Genomic DNA, 17,204 nt, shown 5'->3' on the forward strand with positions numbered 1-17,204 from the left:
TCTAAACGAATGCGTCCCGTATTGTTCTAATGGAAGATCCAATGCTATCAAGCATTTTTTTAAAACGCTGGTAAACTGAAATCTCGATAAAGGAATAAGATCCCTATGAACCAACCATTGCCTCCCCCCACTTGGACGATTTTGGCAATAAATCTCTGCCAATTTTACTGGGCAAATACTCGACTCCGGATGCGCAGGAACAGAGATCCATTTACCTTTTCCTAGCTGATCCATTTTAGAACGCTGAATTTTAACAAGCATCATATCTATTTTAATAACAACATCCCCTGCCATAATACCAGTCTCTGTTGACCTTTTACTCTTTGCCACTAATTCTCCTATCCTTAAAGCACCGAAAAATGCTAATACGAATGCTAAGCTTAAAAGATTTATTTCATAATCGCCTAAAGCAATGCCTGAAACCGCAGTTACCAAATCTTTCAAAAGACCTATATCAATTGGTCTACGATCATCGCTAAATCTTAACTGCTCCTTAGCCCATCCTCTCAAAGCCCTTGTAAGAATAAATGATTTAGTGGGATCTATTAAACCTTCCAAGCGCGAAAAATAAGATATTCCTGCTAAAGCGCTTGACATCGCCGCCTTGGAACAACCTCTCTCGTGCCATAACCATACGAACTCTAAAATCGCATCCTGCCAACTCTTACCCCTACCACTGGAGGCCATGTACTCCTGCCAATCACCCCAAGCTGCAGAATAAGCTCTCAACGTTCCAGGGGCCAGTGCTTTCAACGCCAATGCCTTCATGCCGGCTTGATGCTCTGCCATACAAAATCAGGACATGACAAACCATTCACCTTAGCTGATGGAGCTAATCTCCTAAATCTGTCCCATTGAAAACGAGACAAAGCATCCGCTATCTCATTCTCAACCCCGGGCATATGCTTAGCATTTAATTCAATGTTTCTCTGCAGACACCTTAAAGTTAAATGTCTCAGCAACCTCAGCGCATGCGAGCATGAGGTCTTCTGGTTATTAATTGCCTGAACTACCCCTAGGTTGTCGCACCAGAAAACAATTCTTTGATTACTAAGCTTAATTCCCCATATCTCAATCGCTACGATTATCGGAAAAAGCTCAAGCAAAAGCATACTGCTAGTAAGACCCTTAACTCGCCATTCCTCTGGCCAAGTCCCAGCGCACCAATCGCCATCAAAATATGCACCAAAACCTAACGAACCTGAAGCATCGGTGAAAAGTTGAAGCTCACTATTATTGAGTTCTTCATGCAACCAAATGCGAACCCCGTTAAAATCTTGCAAGAAAAGAAGCCAAATCCTACAATCCTCTTTCAAATCTGCTGATATACGGATCATATGATGCGACCTCTTAACACCTGCGGTAGCTCTCTCTAACCTACGACTAAAAACCCTTCCCATCGGCATGACCCTACAGGAAAAATTTAACAAACCTAAAAGCGACTGCACTTGCTTCAAAGACATCTTTTTTGCCGCAATAAAATTCTCTAACAAATTCCTTAAACGATTCACTTTTTCCGAAGGCAATCTACAAAGCCCTGCTTCAGTATCAATTTCTATTCCTAGGTAGGATAAACGTGTCACTGGTCCTTCAGTTTTATCCTTCGCTATAGGTACCCCCATGACTGTAAATAATGATTGAACTGAAAAAAGCAATTCCTGACATTCTGAGCTATCTGCATGACCAACCAATAAAAAATCGTCCAAATAATGGGCGACTCCCGACTGCCCAGTTCCTGCTACTATGCACCACTGCAAAAATGAACTAAAACATTCAAAATAAGAACATGAGACTGAACAGCCCATAGGCAAACACCTATCTACAAAAAATTGACCATCCAGTTTAAAACCCATATACTTAAATGAATCGGGATGCAGTGGTAACAATCTGAAAGCAGATTCTATGTCCACTTTTGCCAATAGAGCTCCAACACCAAAACTTTGTACCAACACGATAGCATCCTCAAATGATTGATATTTAACGCTACAAAACAAAGGATCTAACGCTTTGTTTATTGAGCCCCCTTCTGGGTAAGAAAGGTGCTGAATAATCCGAAATTTCCCAGGCTCCTTTTTCAAAACTACGCCCAAAGGAGAAATGCAAAAATCAGCCAAAGGCGGGCTCTTAAAAGGGCCACACATACGACCCAAACTAACCTCCGCCTCAATTTTAGCCCTTACCACCTCTGGTAGATCTCTAGCTGACTTAAGATTCCTCTTGGCTAAAACTAAAACAGGCCTAATTACTGGCAAATTAAAACCAAACTTAAAACCTTTTAACAAGAAAACCGCCTCCTCCCTGAGAGGATAGCGGCCCAACCAACGCTCTAAGACTTCTAACTTTACTGGCGATTCCGCCTTACCTAGGAACTGCTCTATGTTCCCCTCTACCTGCTGACTGACCTGTGGGTCTATTGCAATCTTTCGCTGCATGTACCCCTCCGCACAGCAAACAGGCGTGTCTGTAACGACATGTTGTTCCTCTACTACATTGTGCGTTATTGAACGCATAACATTTCCCTCTTCCTGCTGTGCTAACACCGGATCTGGCCTGAAAGGGCTGCCTGCGTCCTACCAAATCCGTGGCTGTCCTACTGCCTTGGGTCACCTCCAACCAGACTTCAACGTCTTTGAACCCTAAGCTTAAAATTTTTTGACCATCTTGCTTCTTTCTAAATAATTTGTCGTACTGACGCCAAACGTTATTTCTAGCCGTCAAGTACATATTGTGCACTAGATGAAAGTACTTTAAAACATTCAAAAATTCAGATGGCCGAGACTCTATATAACAAGCCGCAAATACATGCATTCCTGAAAGCCAATTAGAATAACTCCTTCTTGCTTCCTCGGCTGCCGGCCCACCAGCTTTTGCCGCATTTAATGCTTTCTTAGCGTCATGCGTGATTGCAAACATGTCTACAAAACGGCCCTTCTTAATTCTTTCCTTCACCTTAGACCTAACCCCCCTCAATATTGCCGTATTAGCGCAATGGACACTATCTCCTGACGCATCGGGAGCCGAGCTGGATGCTACACTACGCGCTCCCTTAGAACCTTTACTCTTCCCTCTGAGATGCTGTACAAATGTTCGCATAAATTTCTGCGGATTCTCTAGCGAACTAGATGAATCCGATGAATCTTCTGAATGGGATAAATTCGCGCTAAGCTGCAATTCAGCGCTTTTCTCACCTGTTCCTGACGTGGAAGGACCTGCATCCAAATCCCCTGTACTCGCTTGTCCCTCATTGTGCGGCGCGCCCACCGCATCTTGACTCGTTGCTTGTGGGTCCACTGTAGTCAACGCATCTAACGACACTGCCTGAGAAGGTACAACCTGCGGGCTTAATAAAACTGCATTAATCCCTGCCTGAGCAGATGAATCTGACACCGTAGGTGCATCCAATGGCGTCTGCACCCCAGGAAGCAAAAGAGGCATGATAACAGGCGACTGCCTCGGGGACGGAGGCCTAACCGGGGGAAGGGCCTGAGGCAAAGGTGGTAAACCAAAATGCTGCGAGTTTGCAAATTGGCTCGGTATTGCTTGAACTAATTGCCCTAATTGATTAATTAACTGCGGAGCGGATGAAACCGGGCAAAATGTGGAACGATATGCGGCTGATAAAATTGGCCTACGTTATGTAATTGAGGGTTAAAAAACTGCTGTTGCCCTGCGAAAGGCAAATGCATTAACTGCTGATCAACTTGATTAAAATATGGCTACCTGCGCAGGCTGCGCACCGCCTACGGCTTGATTGTGTATAGGGGCCTGCATTCCGTATAAAACCCCTGTTGCATCCATGCCTGTCACCATCCCTCTCCGCTGGTTAGTAATGCTAGGAGCATTCACTGAATGCCTCCCAACATTCCCAACACCTCCAGATGTGGGGGAGCTTAATAAATTCACTCCCCCTTGCATAAATGCTGGTGACTGATTGTTGCCGCCCGCAATCACCCCCCCAGCTCCTGAAGCTGTGGGTGATGGCTGCAAGGCAGCGTTACTAACTAAAATGGAGTCGGGGGCGGGGCTTATCGCCGCTGCCGCCGAGACACCCGACTCACTAACTATCACTGAGGATGGCCGGCGGGGGGTGCCTGCAGGGCTGGCGGACGCACTTGCCAGCCATGCACGCAGCACCGAAGGGGAGGGAGACGCTGGCACGCTAGCCGCAGCCGCGGCTGACGGAGCTCCGGCGGCGGTGATTGTGCGACGAGACCCGCGCACAGTGAAGCGCCGGGCTCCTCTCACCGCCGGAGAAGCAGCAGCAGCTGCAAGCGGTCTGGCTGCCTCAACCAAACGGCGAGGGGGGGAGCACTACGACGGGGACGGGGCATCCTGAGGTAAAATACAACACCCTGACAAATACCTGACAGGAAATTGAATATAAACCTTCTTATAAAACAACAATATTATTCAGTTTAGTAAATTATGAGTTAACCCAATAATATTAAGGACTGTAACTGGAAATTTAAACTTCTAGCTAAATATAAAACAAGCTGAAAAACCTGTGTGAATGATACCAATTTTTTTTTTTTTTTTTTTTTTTTTTACTTGAAGCCCGAGGTGCGGTGCTTCATCACCCAGTGTCTGTGACCAAACGTGCTGGGGGCATAGGTACTTGGACCCTCTCCCAAAGGAGAAGGGCCCCGTTACTCCTCTAACCCTCAGAGCCAAAAGGCCCTGAGGGAAAAAAAGGACTGTGGGTCCCCCTTTGCCAAAGCGCAGGGGAACCCTCGGGTGTCCCCAAGGTTAGCCGAAGCGTCCCCCTGGGGACCGATAACTGCGTCTGGTCCTCCCCCCGTGGAGAGGACCTCAGCAACTTTAGAGGAGAGGGCGGCCCATAAGGGTCTCACCTTAACCCCAAACGAAAAACGTGACCGTGACACACTACAAACTACAAAAAACGAATAAAAGTGCTAAAGTTTGTGCAAGTGCAGGTGCAAGTGCAAAAACTCATATGTGGGCATAAATAAATAAATAAGCCCCAGCCAGAAGGCCGGGGGTGGGTAAAAAATTATCCTTGCCCTAGCCAAAAGGCCAGGGCAAAGGATGTGGTGCTCCAGAAGTTGGGGAGGTGAGCGGTGCAAAGTGCCTTACTGTGCACGTGGTGGGAGCCGATTCACCAGTGCGGGTTCGGGCACCCCTGGCATCCAGAACACCAGGGGCACGTTTCACCTCGGGCTTCTAAGCTGCTTCCAGCCTCCAGCCAGACCAAGCTTCGTACTGCTCTATGCCAGGGTCAACCCCCAGTACAAGAGTAGATACTGGACCAGGCTGTTTCCTAAACAATCGCAAGGGTCCGCCCTGTACGACGATAGGAATACTCAGCCCAGTTTTTCTCCACTCCCGACCAGGGGCCCGCCACACCCCGGCATGATACTCCACAGGGTGTTTCTCCATTCCACATCTAGGAACCTCTCACGCTCCTAGTGTAAGAACAGGTACTCCACCCTGTGTTTCTCTACAGTGGATACTACACCGGGTGGCTCCCTGTACCACATAGGGTTGAATTATTCCCCTATGCAGAAGGGATCTCCACCAAACCGTGCCTCATACAACATGGGGAGTTCACGCTCCCCCCATGAAGTAGGGCTAACCGGTCGGTTTTTCTCCACTGATAAGAACAGATACTACACTTGATCTTAGCCAAAAGGCCGAGAAGTGAATGATACCAATACAATACCACATCCAGGGATCCCAAAATGGCAAGAGGATTTGAATTCCTCAGCCCTGCCCTATATAAACTCCAACGCCCCGCCTACCAAACAAATTCCATTGGCTAAATGATTGATTGACAGCCTTAACCTCCTCTTCACCCCTAGCAAACTAAAAAACCAGTTTCAGCCAGCTCAGCTTCATAACAAACAGGGTGCTTATATTCTCTCTGTCCTATGCAGTCCTTCGTTCATTTTTTCTGTCTTTACGTTCTTATTTAATGGGTATTTTTGTTGTTGTTCCTTCATATCTATTTTAGATTTATTGATCAGAAGCTTGGTTCAACATAATTGTCCAGCATATTTTCTAGCACTGTTAAGGATGTGTTCAGGGTAACCCCTATTTTTAAAATGATCCAACATAACTTTCATCTGAGAGAAGAAATCTTTGTCACATGCACAGTTTCTCCTTGAACGGAGTATTTGGTTTTTTTGAATATTTAAAATCCAAGCTGACTACTTGAATAATGTAAATAGTTTGACACACCTACAGATTTCATATATTTAGATTGAATAATGAAGCCAACCCAGGCAGAGGGGGAGACATACAGAAAATTAATGGTGTCAGTGCTAAAAGTGTGAGTGAAAGATAAATAAAACATTTTAGTGTTCAAATAATTAATAAATTTCTCTAACGTCCTAAGTGGATGCTGGGGACTCCGTCAGGACCATGGGGGTTTAGCGGCTCCGCAGGAGACAGGGCACAATAATAAAAGCTTTAGGATCAGGTGGTGTGCACTGGCTCCTCCCCCTATGACCCTCCTCCAAGCCTCAGTTAGATCTTTGTGCCCGGCCGAGAAGGGTGCAATCTAGGTGGCTCCCCTGAGCTGCTTAGAATAAAAGTTTAAGTTAGGTTTTTTATTTTCAGTGAGTCCTGCTGGCAACAGGCTCACTGCTACGAGGGACTTAGGGGAGAGAAGTAAACTCACCTGCGTGCAGGATGGATTTGCTTCTTAGGCTACTGGACACCATTAGCTCCAGAGGGAGTCGGAACACAGGTCTCACCCTGGGGTTCGTCCCGGAGCCGTGCCGCCGACCCCCCTTGCAGATGCCGAAGTTGAAGAGGTCCAGAGGTCCGGAAACAGGCGGCAGAAGACTTTCAGTCTTCATAAGGTAGCGCACAGCACTGCAGCTGTGCGCCATTGTTGTCAGCACACTTCATACCAGCGGTCACTGAGGGTGCAGGGCGCTGGGGGGGGGCGCCCTGGGCAGCAATGTATTATACCTTTTTTATGGCTAAAATACATCACATATAGCCCTTGAGGCTATATGGATGTATTTAACCCCTGCCAGATCTCACAAACTCCGGGAGAAGAGCCCGCCGTTTTAGGGGGCGGGGCCTATTCTCCTCAGCACACGGCGCCATTTTCCTGCTCAGCTCTGCTGTGAGGAAGGCTCCCAGGCTCTCCCCTGCACTACAGAAACAGGGTTAAAACAGAGAGGGGGGGCACTTATTTGGCGATATGATTACATATGTGAAAATGCTATAAGGGAAAACACTTGTATAAGGGGTTGTCCCTGTATAATTATAGCGTTTTTGGTGTGTGCTGGCAAACTCTCCCTCTGTCTCCCCAAAGGGCTAGTGGGGTCCTGTCCTCTATCAGAGCATTCCCTGTGTGTGTGCTGTGTGTCGGTACGTGTGTGTCGACATGTAGGAGGACGATGTTGGTGAGGAGGCGGAGCAAATTGCCTGTTTTGGTGATGTCACTCTCTAGGGAGTCGACACCGGAATGGATGGCTTATTTAGGAATTACGTGATAATGTCAACACGATGCAAGGTCGGTTGACGACATGAGACGGCCGGCAAACAAATTAGTACCTGTCCAGGCGTCTCAGACACCGTCAGGGGCTTGTAAAAACGCCCATTTACCTCAGTTGGTCGACACAGACACGGACACTGACTTCAGTGTCGACGGTGAAGAAACAAACGTATTTTCCTTTAGGGCCACACGTTACATGTTAAGGGCAATGAAGGAGGTGTTACATATTTCTGATACTACAAGTACCACAAATAAGGGTATTATGTAGGATGGGAATAATCTACTTGTAGTTTTTCCTGAATCGGATAAATTAAAGTGTGTGATGATACGTGGGTTTCCTCCGATAGAAAATTATTGGAGGTATACCTTTTCCCGCCAGAAGTGAGGGCGAGTTGGGAAACACACCTTAGGGTGGATAAGGCGCTCACATGCTTATAAAAACAAGTGGCGTTACCGTCTCCAGATACGGCCGCCCTCAAAGAGCCAGCTGATAGGAAGCTGAAAAATATCCTAAAAAGTATATACACACATACTGTTGTTATACTACGACCAGCAATCGCCTCAGCCTGGATGTGCAGCGCTGGGGGGGCTTGGTCGGATTTCCTGACTGAAAATATTGATACCCTTGACAGGAACAATATTTTATTGACTATAGAGCATTTTAAGGATGCATTTCTATATATGCGAGATGCGCAGAGGGATATTTGCATTCTGGCATCAAGAGTAGATGTGATGTCCATATCTGCCAGACGATGTTTATAGACACGACAGTGGTCAGGTGATGCAGATTCCAGACGGCACATGGAAATATTGCCGTATAAAGGGGCGGTCCATCGGACCTGGTGGCCATGGCAACAGCTGGAAAATCCACTTTTGTTACCCCAAGTCACATCTCAGCAGAAAAGGACACAGTCTTTTCAGTCTCAGTCCTTTCGTACCCATAAAGGCAGGCGGGCAAAAGGCCAGTCATATCTGCCCAGGGTTAGAGGAAAGGGAAGAAGACTGCAGCAGGCAGCCCATTCCCAGGAACAGAAGTCCTCCACAGCTTCTGCCAAGTCCGCAGCATGACGCTGGGGCCATACAAGCGGACTCAGGTGCGGTGGGGGGTCATCTCAAGAGTTTCAGCACGCAGTGGGCTCACTCGCAAGTGGACTCCTGGATCCTACACGTAGTATCCCAGGTGTACATTGGAAATTCGAGACGTCTTCCCCTCACAAGTTCCTGAAGTCTGCTTTACCAACGTCTCCCTCCGACAGGGAGGCAGTATTGGAAAAAAAAAAAAAACATTCACTGGCTGTATTCCCAGCAGGTGATAATCAAAGTACCCCTCCTACAACAAGGGAAGGGGTATTATTCCACACTATATTGTGGTACTGAAGCCAAACGGCTCGGTGAGATCAAAAAGATTTGAACAATTACATACAAGGGTTCAAATCAAGATGGAGTCACTCAGAGCAGTGATAGCGAACCAGGACGATATGGTGTCACTGGATATCAGGGACGCTTACCTACATGTCCAAATTTTGCCCTTCTCACCAAGGGTATCTCAGGTTCGTGGTACAGAACTGTCACTATCAGTTCAGATGCTGCCGTTTGGATTGCCCACGGCACCCCGGGTCTTTACCATGGTAATGGCCGAAATGATGATTCTTCCTAAAAGAATTATGGACGCTTTCCTGATAAGGGCAAGGTCCAGAGAACAGTTGGCGGTCGGAGTAGCACTATCTCAAGTAGTTCTACGACAGCACGAGTGGATTCTAAATATTCCAAAATCGCAGCTTTTTCCGACGACACGTCTAATGTTCCTAGGAATGATTCTGGACACAGTCCAGAAAAGGATGTTTTCTCCCGGAGAAGAAGACCAGGGAGTTATCCGAGCTAGTCAGGAACCTCCTAAAACCAGGAAAAGTATCAGTGCATCATTGCACAAGGGTCCTGTGAAAAATGGTGGTTTCTTACAAAGCGATCCCATTCGGTAGATTTCATGCAAGAACCTTTCAGTGGAATCTGCTGGGAAAATGGTCCGGATCACATCTTCAGATGCATCAGCGGACAACCCTGTCTCCAAGGACAAGGGTGTTTTCTTCTGCGGTGGCTGCAGAGTGCTCATCTATGAAAGGGCCGCAGATTCGACATTCAGGACTGGGTCCTGGTGACCACGGATGCCAGCCTGAGTGGCTGGGGAGCAGTCACACAAGGAAAAAATTTCCAGGGAGTGTGATCAAGTCTGGAGATTTCTCTCCACATAAATATACTGGAGCTAAGGGCAATTTACAAGGCTCTAAGCTTAGCAAGACCTCTGCTTCAAGGTCAGCCGGTATTGATCCAGTGGGACAACATCACGGCAGTCGCCCACGTAAACAGACAGGGCGGCACATGAAGCAGGAGGGAAATGGCAGAAACTGCAAGGATTCTTCGCTGGGCGAAAAATCATGTGATAACACTCTCAGCAGTGTTAATTCCGGGAGTGGAAAACTGGGAAGCAAACTTCCTCAGCAGGCATAACCTCCACCCGGGAGAGTGGGGACTTCAGCGGGAAGTCTTCCACATGATTGTAAACCGTTGGGAAAAACCAAAGGTGGACATGATGGCGTCCCGCCTGAACAAAAAACTAGACAAATATTGCGCCAGGTCAAGGGACCCTCAGGCAATAGCGGTGGACGCCCTGGTAACACTGTGGGTGTACCAGTCAGGGTATGTGTTCCCTCCTATGCATCTCATACCAAAAGTACTGAGAATCATAAGAAGGAGATGAGTAAGAACGATACTCGTGGTTCCGGATGGGTCAAGAAGGACTTGGTACCCGGAACTTCAAGAGATGCTCACGGAAGAACCGTGGCCTCTACCTTTAAGAAAGGACCTGCTCCAGCAGGGGCCTTGTCTGTTCCAAGACTTACCGTGGCTGCGTTTGACGGCATGGCAGTTGAACGCCGGATCCTGAAAGGGCATTCCAGATGAAGTCATCCCTACCCTGGTCGAAGCCAGGAAGGATGTAACCGCAAAACATTTTCACCGCATTTGGCGAAAATATGTTGCGTGGTGTGAGGCGAAGAAGGTCCCTACAGAGGAATTCCAACTGGGTCGTTTCCTACATTTCCTGAAAACAGGACTGTCTATGGGCCTAAAATTAGGGTCCATTAAGGTTCAAAATTCGACCCTGTCAAATTTCTTCCAGAAAGAACTGGCTTCAGTGCCTGAAGTTCGGACGTTTGTAAAAAGGGGTACTGCATATACAGCCTCCTTTTGTGCCCCCAGTGGCACCTTGGGATCTCAATGTTGTTTTGAGTTTCCTAAAGTCACATTGGTGATCCACTCACCACTGTGGAATTAAAATATTTCACATGGAAGGTGAAGATTCTATTAGCCCTGGCTTCAGCCAGGCGTGTGTCAGAATGGGCGGCTTTATCATATAAAAGCCCTTACTTAATTTTTCATTCTGACAGGGCAAAATTGAGGACTCGTCCTCAATTTCTCCGTAAGGTGTTTTCTGTTTTTCACATGAACCAACCTATTGTGGTACCTGCGGCTACTAGGGACTTGGAGGACTCCAAGTTACTTGACGTTGTCAGGGCCCTGAAAATATATGTTTCCAGGACGACTGGAGTCAGAAAATCTGACTCGCTGTTTAGCCTGTATGCACCCAACAAGATGGGTGTTCCTGCTTCTAAGCAGACGATTGCTCGCTGGATTTGTGGTACAATTCAGCTTGCACATTCTGTGGCAGGCTTGCCACAGCCAAAATCAGTAAAAGCCCATTCCACAAGGAAGTGGGCTCATCTTGGGCGGCTGCCCGAGGGGTCTCGGCTTTACAACTTTGCCGAGCTGCTACTTGGTCAGGGGCACACCCTGACTGAGGAGGACCTGGAGTTCTCTCATTCGGTGCTGCAGAGTCATCCGCACTCTCCCGCCCGTTTGGGAGCTTTGGTATAATCCCCATGGTCCTGACGGAGTCCCCAGCATCCACTTAGGACGTTAGAGAAAATAAGAATTTACTTACCGATAATTCTATTTCTCGTAGTCCGTAGTGGATGCTGGGCGCCCATCCCAAGTGCGGATTGTCTGCAATACTTGTACATAGTTATTGTTACAAAAATCGGGTTATTCTTGTTGTGAGCCATCTTTTCAGAGGCTCCTTCGTTGTTATCATACTGTTAACTGGGTTCAGATCACAGGTTGTACGGTGTGATTGGTGTGGCTGGTATGAGTCTTACCCGGGATTCAATATCCTTCCTTATTATGCACGCTCGTCCGGGCACAGTATCCTAACTGAGGCTTGGAGGAGGGTCATAGGGGGAGGAGCCAGTGCACACCACCTGATCCTAAAGCTTTTATTATTGTGCCCTGTCTCCTGCGGAGCCACTAAACTCCCATGGTCCTGACGGAGTCCCCAGCATCCACTACGGACTACGAGAAATAGAATTATCGGTAAGTAAATTCTTATTTTTTTAGTGCTCTCGTGTAGCCCCCTTCCAAAATAATAAATAAATCATCAATAAAATGGCCATAGAGGACCAGATTGTCTCTTTATGGGCCGCTCCAGATACAGGATAGCATTCCTCGAAGCGGCTCATATAAAGATTCACAAAAATAGGTGCAAATCTAGTCCACATAGCCGCCCCCAGTGTTTGAAGGTGATATGTGTAATTAGACAAAAAATAATTATGTGTTAATATAAATGAAATGGCATCTATAACAAAGTCACGTTGCCCATCTCCCTGATCCAGATCTTTATCTAAATAGTATTTAACAGCATCAATACCTACTTTGTGAGGAATGTTTGTACATAATGCTTAAAGATGTACAGTTAATGTGATTATATTTATATTGGGGTGACTGTGATCTTAATGTTTATATACCATATCTTGGTTCCCATTATGAAAGATAGAAACAAATAAACAATAATAGAATAGAATATATACATATCTGCAAAAAATCAATATAAGAAAGAAAAACTAAATCATACTAGTTTATATTGTTTTATATTGTTTTATTTGTCAGAAATATTGGATATTGATAGTTCAATTGGAAATACCTTACCATTATTTACAGTGATACTTTTGAGAAACATCCATTCTCTCTCCATATTGTAAACCATGTCTGTTTGGAGTTTATAAGCACTCTATATATATATATATATATATATATATATATATATATACATATATATATATATATATATATATTTATTATGTACCACACAAGTCTAACAGATATAACATCTCCACCCTCATTATCATTACGACTATCATTCTGTTAACTGTTAGTATGACCTTTACCTTCTTAAGATTTTGTATCTGGGTCAATGTCATCACTGTGATATTATATTGTGATGACATTGTCCCTTACTGCTATCTTTTATGCTATGCATTGTGTAATAAAGGAGGTCCGTGTTACAATTTATTTTAAAATAAACAATGTAATAAAATGAAAGTATATGTATAAATTATGTATGTAAATTTTAAGATATATGTTACAATCATCTTTGCAATAAGCATATATGCAGACAAACTTGATAACATTTAAAAGAATAGGCTTAATAACACAAGCAGTCAGCTGTAATTAATCTAATAATCAATGAAGGAACTTAAAAGGAAGGAAATAGTTACGAATACTTTAGTCTTGAAAAAGTCCCTGTGCATTGAAGGATTAAACGTTTTGACCACGGTATTCCTAATGGGCCCTACAGACATGGCAATACGCCGCCGAGTTGCCCGACCGCCGATACGGCAGACGGTCGACCCGGCGGTGGGGGGTAGTGACGGGGAGAGTGAAGTTTCTTCACTCCCCCCGTCACACGGCTCCATACAAGTGCAGGCAAATATGGACGAGATCATCCATATTGGCCTGCATGCATAGCCGACGGGGCACCAGCGATGAACGAGCGCGGGGCCGCACATCGGTCATCGCTGGTGCCTCCACACTGAAATATATGAGCGGTGTCTCGTTCATTAATGAACGAGATCGTTCATATCTTTCAGTTACATCGACAAGTGTGTAGGGCCTATAAGCCATACTTCCACCATTCCGATACCTCCAACAACAGTGTCACCGCCACTTGGGGATCTCCTCATTGTCCGGATACCAGCTCCCGCTTCGGTGAAAGTCTCACCATTGGCTATACGAGAAACAGGAGACACCCACGGCTGGATATAAAGTGCAAGCTTAAGGAGGGGTAATTATGCTCACTATGAAAAAGTGCTTGGAAAGTGCATAAAGGTGGGACGCCGGCATTGCAGTGACATATATGCATACCCTGTTCCAGTTGCCGCTTTTTTCATGTTTCTATCATTTGGCTATATTTTGCATGAGACTGCTGTGGTTGCTTTACCAACAACAAATCATTGGTACTTATTAACCTATATTGCAATTGCTATTTACATTAATCTGGAGGATTTCTAATACGCCTTTTGGGAGCTTATGGAAAAGACTGGCTATATAGTTACAAAGTTTTGTAAAAGCAAAACAGCAACATACCGATACAATTCTAACCTGCACGTATGCGTATATAGGTTCATTAAAAGATGAATTAGGAGAATTGATAAATGATGACGAAATAAAAGTGGAAATACTGAACAGATTCTTTTCATCAGTATTCACCAGTGAAGAACTGATGGTGGGGGTAGAGCATAACAATTGTGACAGTAATGATTCATGGTTAGATACTTGTTTAAGCAAAGAAGTAGTCCGGGAGAGACTAAGCAAAATTAAGATTAATAAATCACCTGGTCCTGATAGACTTCACCCGAGGGTTCTTATGGAGCTTAGTTCACAACTAGCACGACCCCTATACTTGATTTTCAATAGTTCAATTAGATCAGGCTGTCACTGACCTGGGTTGGGAATGTTGTGGACTCGGGGGTTCTTCCGATGGTCGGGAATAGGAACCACAGGTGGGTCGGAGCAGGGATGGTCGGATATAGGATTTCCTCATACAAGACTCTAATAGTTAGGTTTGGTAAAAGAATGCTGAGGAACTTTATTAAAGAAAGGGAGCAATACAGCGGCACATGAAAGAACGTGAAGTTGTAGGCAATGTCAAAAAGTTACTGAAGAATTCATGAGCAATGAAGAAGGACACTGAAGAATTTGTGAGCGATGTTTAAAGACACGGATGAATGAAGAACTTGTGAGCGATGGTAAATGACCTTGAAGAATTGGTGAGGGGTGTTTAAAGACACTGATGAATGAAGAACTTGTGAGCGATGGTAAATGACACTGAAGAATTGGTGAGCGGTGTTTAAGGACACTGATGAATGAAGAACTTGTGAGCGATGATAAATGACACTGAAGAATTGGTGAGCGGTGTTTAAAGACACTGATGAATGAAGAACTTTTGAGCGATGGTAAATGACACTGAACGCTGGAAGCACTAAGGTTGGTTCGGCCCGCAGGCCTTGCTGAATCCAGGGATCGCTGCCAACTGCACTGCAGAGGAACACACTAGTTGCTCGGATCACTGGAGACTGTGCTGCAGGAAGGCACCCTGAATGCTAGGTGCAAAGGAGTATAGCTGCTGGGAAACACAATGCGTACGGGAGCTCTGGCATCCACTTCAGAAAAGAGACGATACTTAGGCACCGAGGCTCTGCCCGGCGTCTGACTTTGAATCTCCCGCCTCTACTGGATTGGCGGAACAGTCTGATGACGTCACCTGCTCCCCGCCCACGTGATGCCGGGTGTCATGGCGGCGCCCCTGCCCTGGAGAACCGCCGGGAGCCGCGCCAGCCAGCCGCCGGAGCCCGTGGACCACCGAAGGCGGAGGCCGCCACACAGACAAGCAAGCACGCAGGGGTAAGCGCGGCGAACGCCGCCTCTGGCGTGTGACAGTACCCCCTCCTCCAGGAGTGGTCCCCGGACACTTCCCAGGTTTTGTTGGATGTCTGCAATGGAAGATCCGCACCAGTCAGGGAGCCATAACTTCCGTAGCCTTGACCCAGCTCCTTTCCTTGGGGCTAATCAAGAATAGCTTTGATTTCAAAGTCCGTTCCAGCTTCAGTCTCTGCAAAGGTTGGCCTCGGGGACTTTGAATGGAACCGGTTTAAAATAAGGGGGAGAAGGAGAGACACATGGAAGGAATTTGGTATCCGGAGGTGGGAAGGCAATCCCAATTTGCAGACAACCGGGTTCAGGACTTGTAACACGGGATAAGGACCAATAAACCTCGGAGCGAACTTCATAGTGGGCACCCTTAACCGAAGATTGCGGGTAGAGAGCCATACCCTGTCACCAACCTTATATTGGGGAGCTGCTCGTCGCTTCCTATCTGCAAAGAACTTATAACGGCTGGAGACTCTCTTGAGGTTAGCATGGACTCGACTCCAAATTTGACTGAAGTGCCGGAGAGTAGAGGCTGCAGCAGGAACATCCTCTGGAGGACAAATGGGTAATTCTGGAACTTGGGGATGAAATCCATAATTAATGAAAAATGGGGACTCACCGGTCAAAGAGTGGTACAGATGATTATGGGCAAACTCGGCCCATGGCAACAGTTCCACCCAATCATCTTGCGAGGGAGAGAGGTAAACACGGAGAAAAGTCTATAAATCATGATTGACGCGTTCAGTTTGCCCATTGGTTTGTGGATGGTAAGCGGATGAAAACTTGAGTTTTATTTGTAAGACTGTACAGAGGGCTCTCCAGAATCTTGCAGTGAACTGTACCCCCCGATCAGAGATGATTTCCTGTGGTAACCCGTGCAGGCGGAAATGTTCCCGGATAAATAACAAAGCCAACTTGGGAGCTGATGGTAACCCGGTCAAAGGTACAAAATGTGCCATCTTAGAGAAACGGTCAATAATTACCCAGACGGTATTGTGACCCTTGGAGAGGGGCAATTCAGTGACAAAGTCCATAGAGATATGGGTCCAAGGCCTCTTAGGAATGGACAGTGGATGCAAAAACCCCGCAGGAGGCAAATGAAGAATTTTGTGCTGAGCACACTGAGGACATGAGTTGACACAACTTTGAATATCCTTCTTCATAGTATCCCACCAGTAAGATCTTCGTAGAAACTCCCACATCTTTTGAACTCCAGGATGACCGGAAAACTTGGAAACATGAGCCCACTGCAACAACCTTGGTGGAATTTAGCTGGCAGAGACATTCTCCCAGAAGGAGGACCCAGAGCGGTGGGAGCTGCTGAAATAATAACTGGACTGAGAATCAAAGCCTTTCCAACGGGATTCTCCTCATCTGAAGCCGTCAAGGAGCGAGATAAAGCATCAGCTTTGGTGTTAAGCATCCCGGACCGGTACTTAATGACAAACGAGAATCGAGTGAAGAAGAGCGCCCATCTAGCTTGACGGGGATTCAATCATTGGGCTGTCTTGAGATACAGCAAGTTCTTGTGATCGGTATAAATCGTAATTAGGTGTTTAGCACCTTCCAATAGATATCTCCATTCTTCCAGGGCAGATTTTATTGCCAAGAGTTCCTGATCTCCGATGGTGTAGTTTCTTTCAGCAGGAGAGAACTTGCGAGAATGGAAACCACATGGATGCAACTTCCCGTCAGAGGAGTACTGTGAGAGCATGGCACCGATGCCGAACGAGGAAGCATCGACCTCCAAGAAGAATGGTTTTGAAAAATTTGGTTGCTGGAGTACCGGAGCGGACATAAAGGCTGCTTTCAACTGAGCGAACGCTGCTACAGCTTCAGAAGACCAGTGACTTGGGTCAGACCCCTTTTTGGTTAGAGCAGTAATAGGTGCCACAATGGTAGAGAATCCCTTTAT

The 17,204-nt window shown here is 46.2% G+C and overlaps 1 protein-coding gene and 1 pseudogene across 1 annotated transcript in view; one reads left to right on the forward strand and one right to left on the reverse strand.

Annotated features, from left to right (window-relative positions):
- LOC134927784 (poly(rC)-binding protein 3-like) overlaps positions 1-17,204 on the forward strand; it is a 2,026,162-nt gene that overhangs the window by 1,880,005 nt on the left and 128,953 nt on the right. The window lies entirely within an intron of this gene.
- Positions 5,559-5,663, reverse strand: LOC134931206 (U2 spliceosomal RNA; annotated as a pseudogene).

The sequence above is a fragment of the Pseudophryne corroboree genome, chromosome 5, assembly GCF_028390025.1.
Source record: "Pseudophryne corroboree isolate aPseCor3 chromosome 5, aPseCor3.hap2, whole genome shotgun sequence".
Classification (NCBI taxonomy): domain Eukaryota; kingdom Metazoa; phylum Chordata; class Amphibia; order Anura; family Myobatrachidae; genus Pseudophryne; species Pseudophryne corroboree.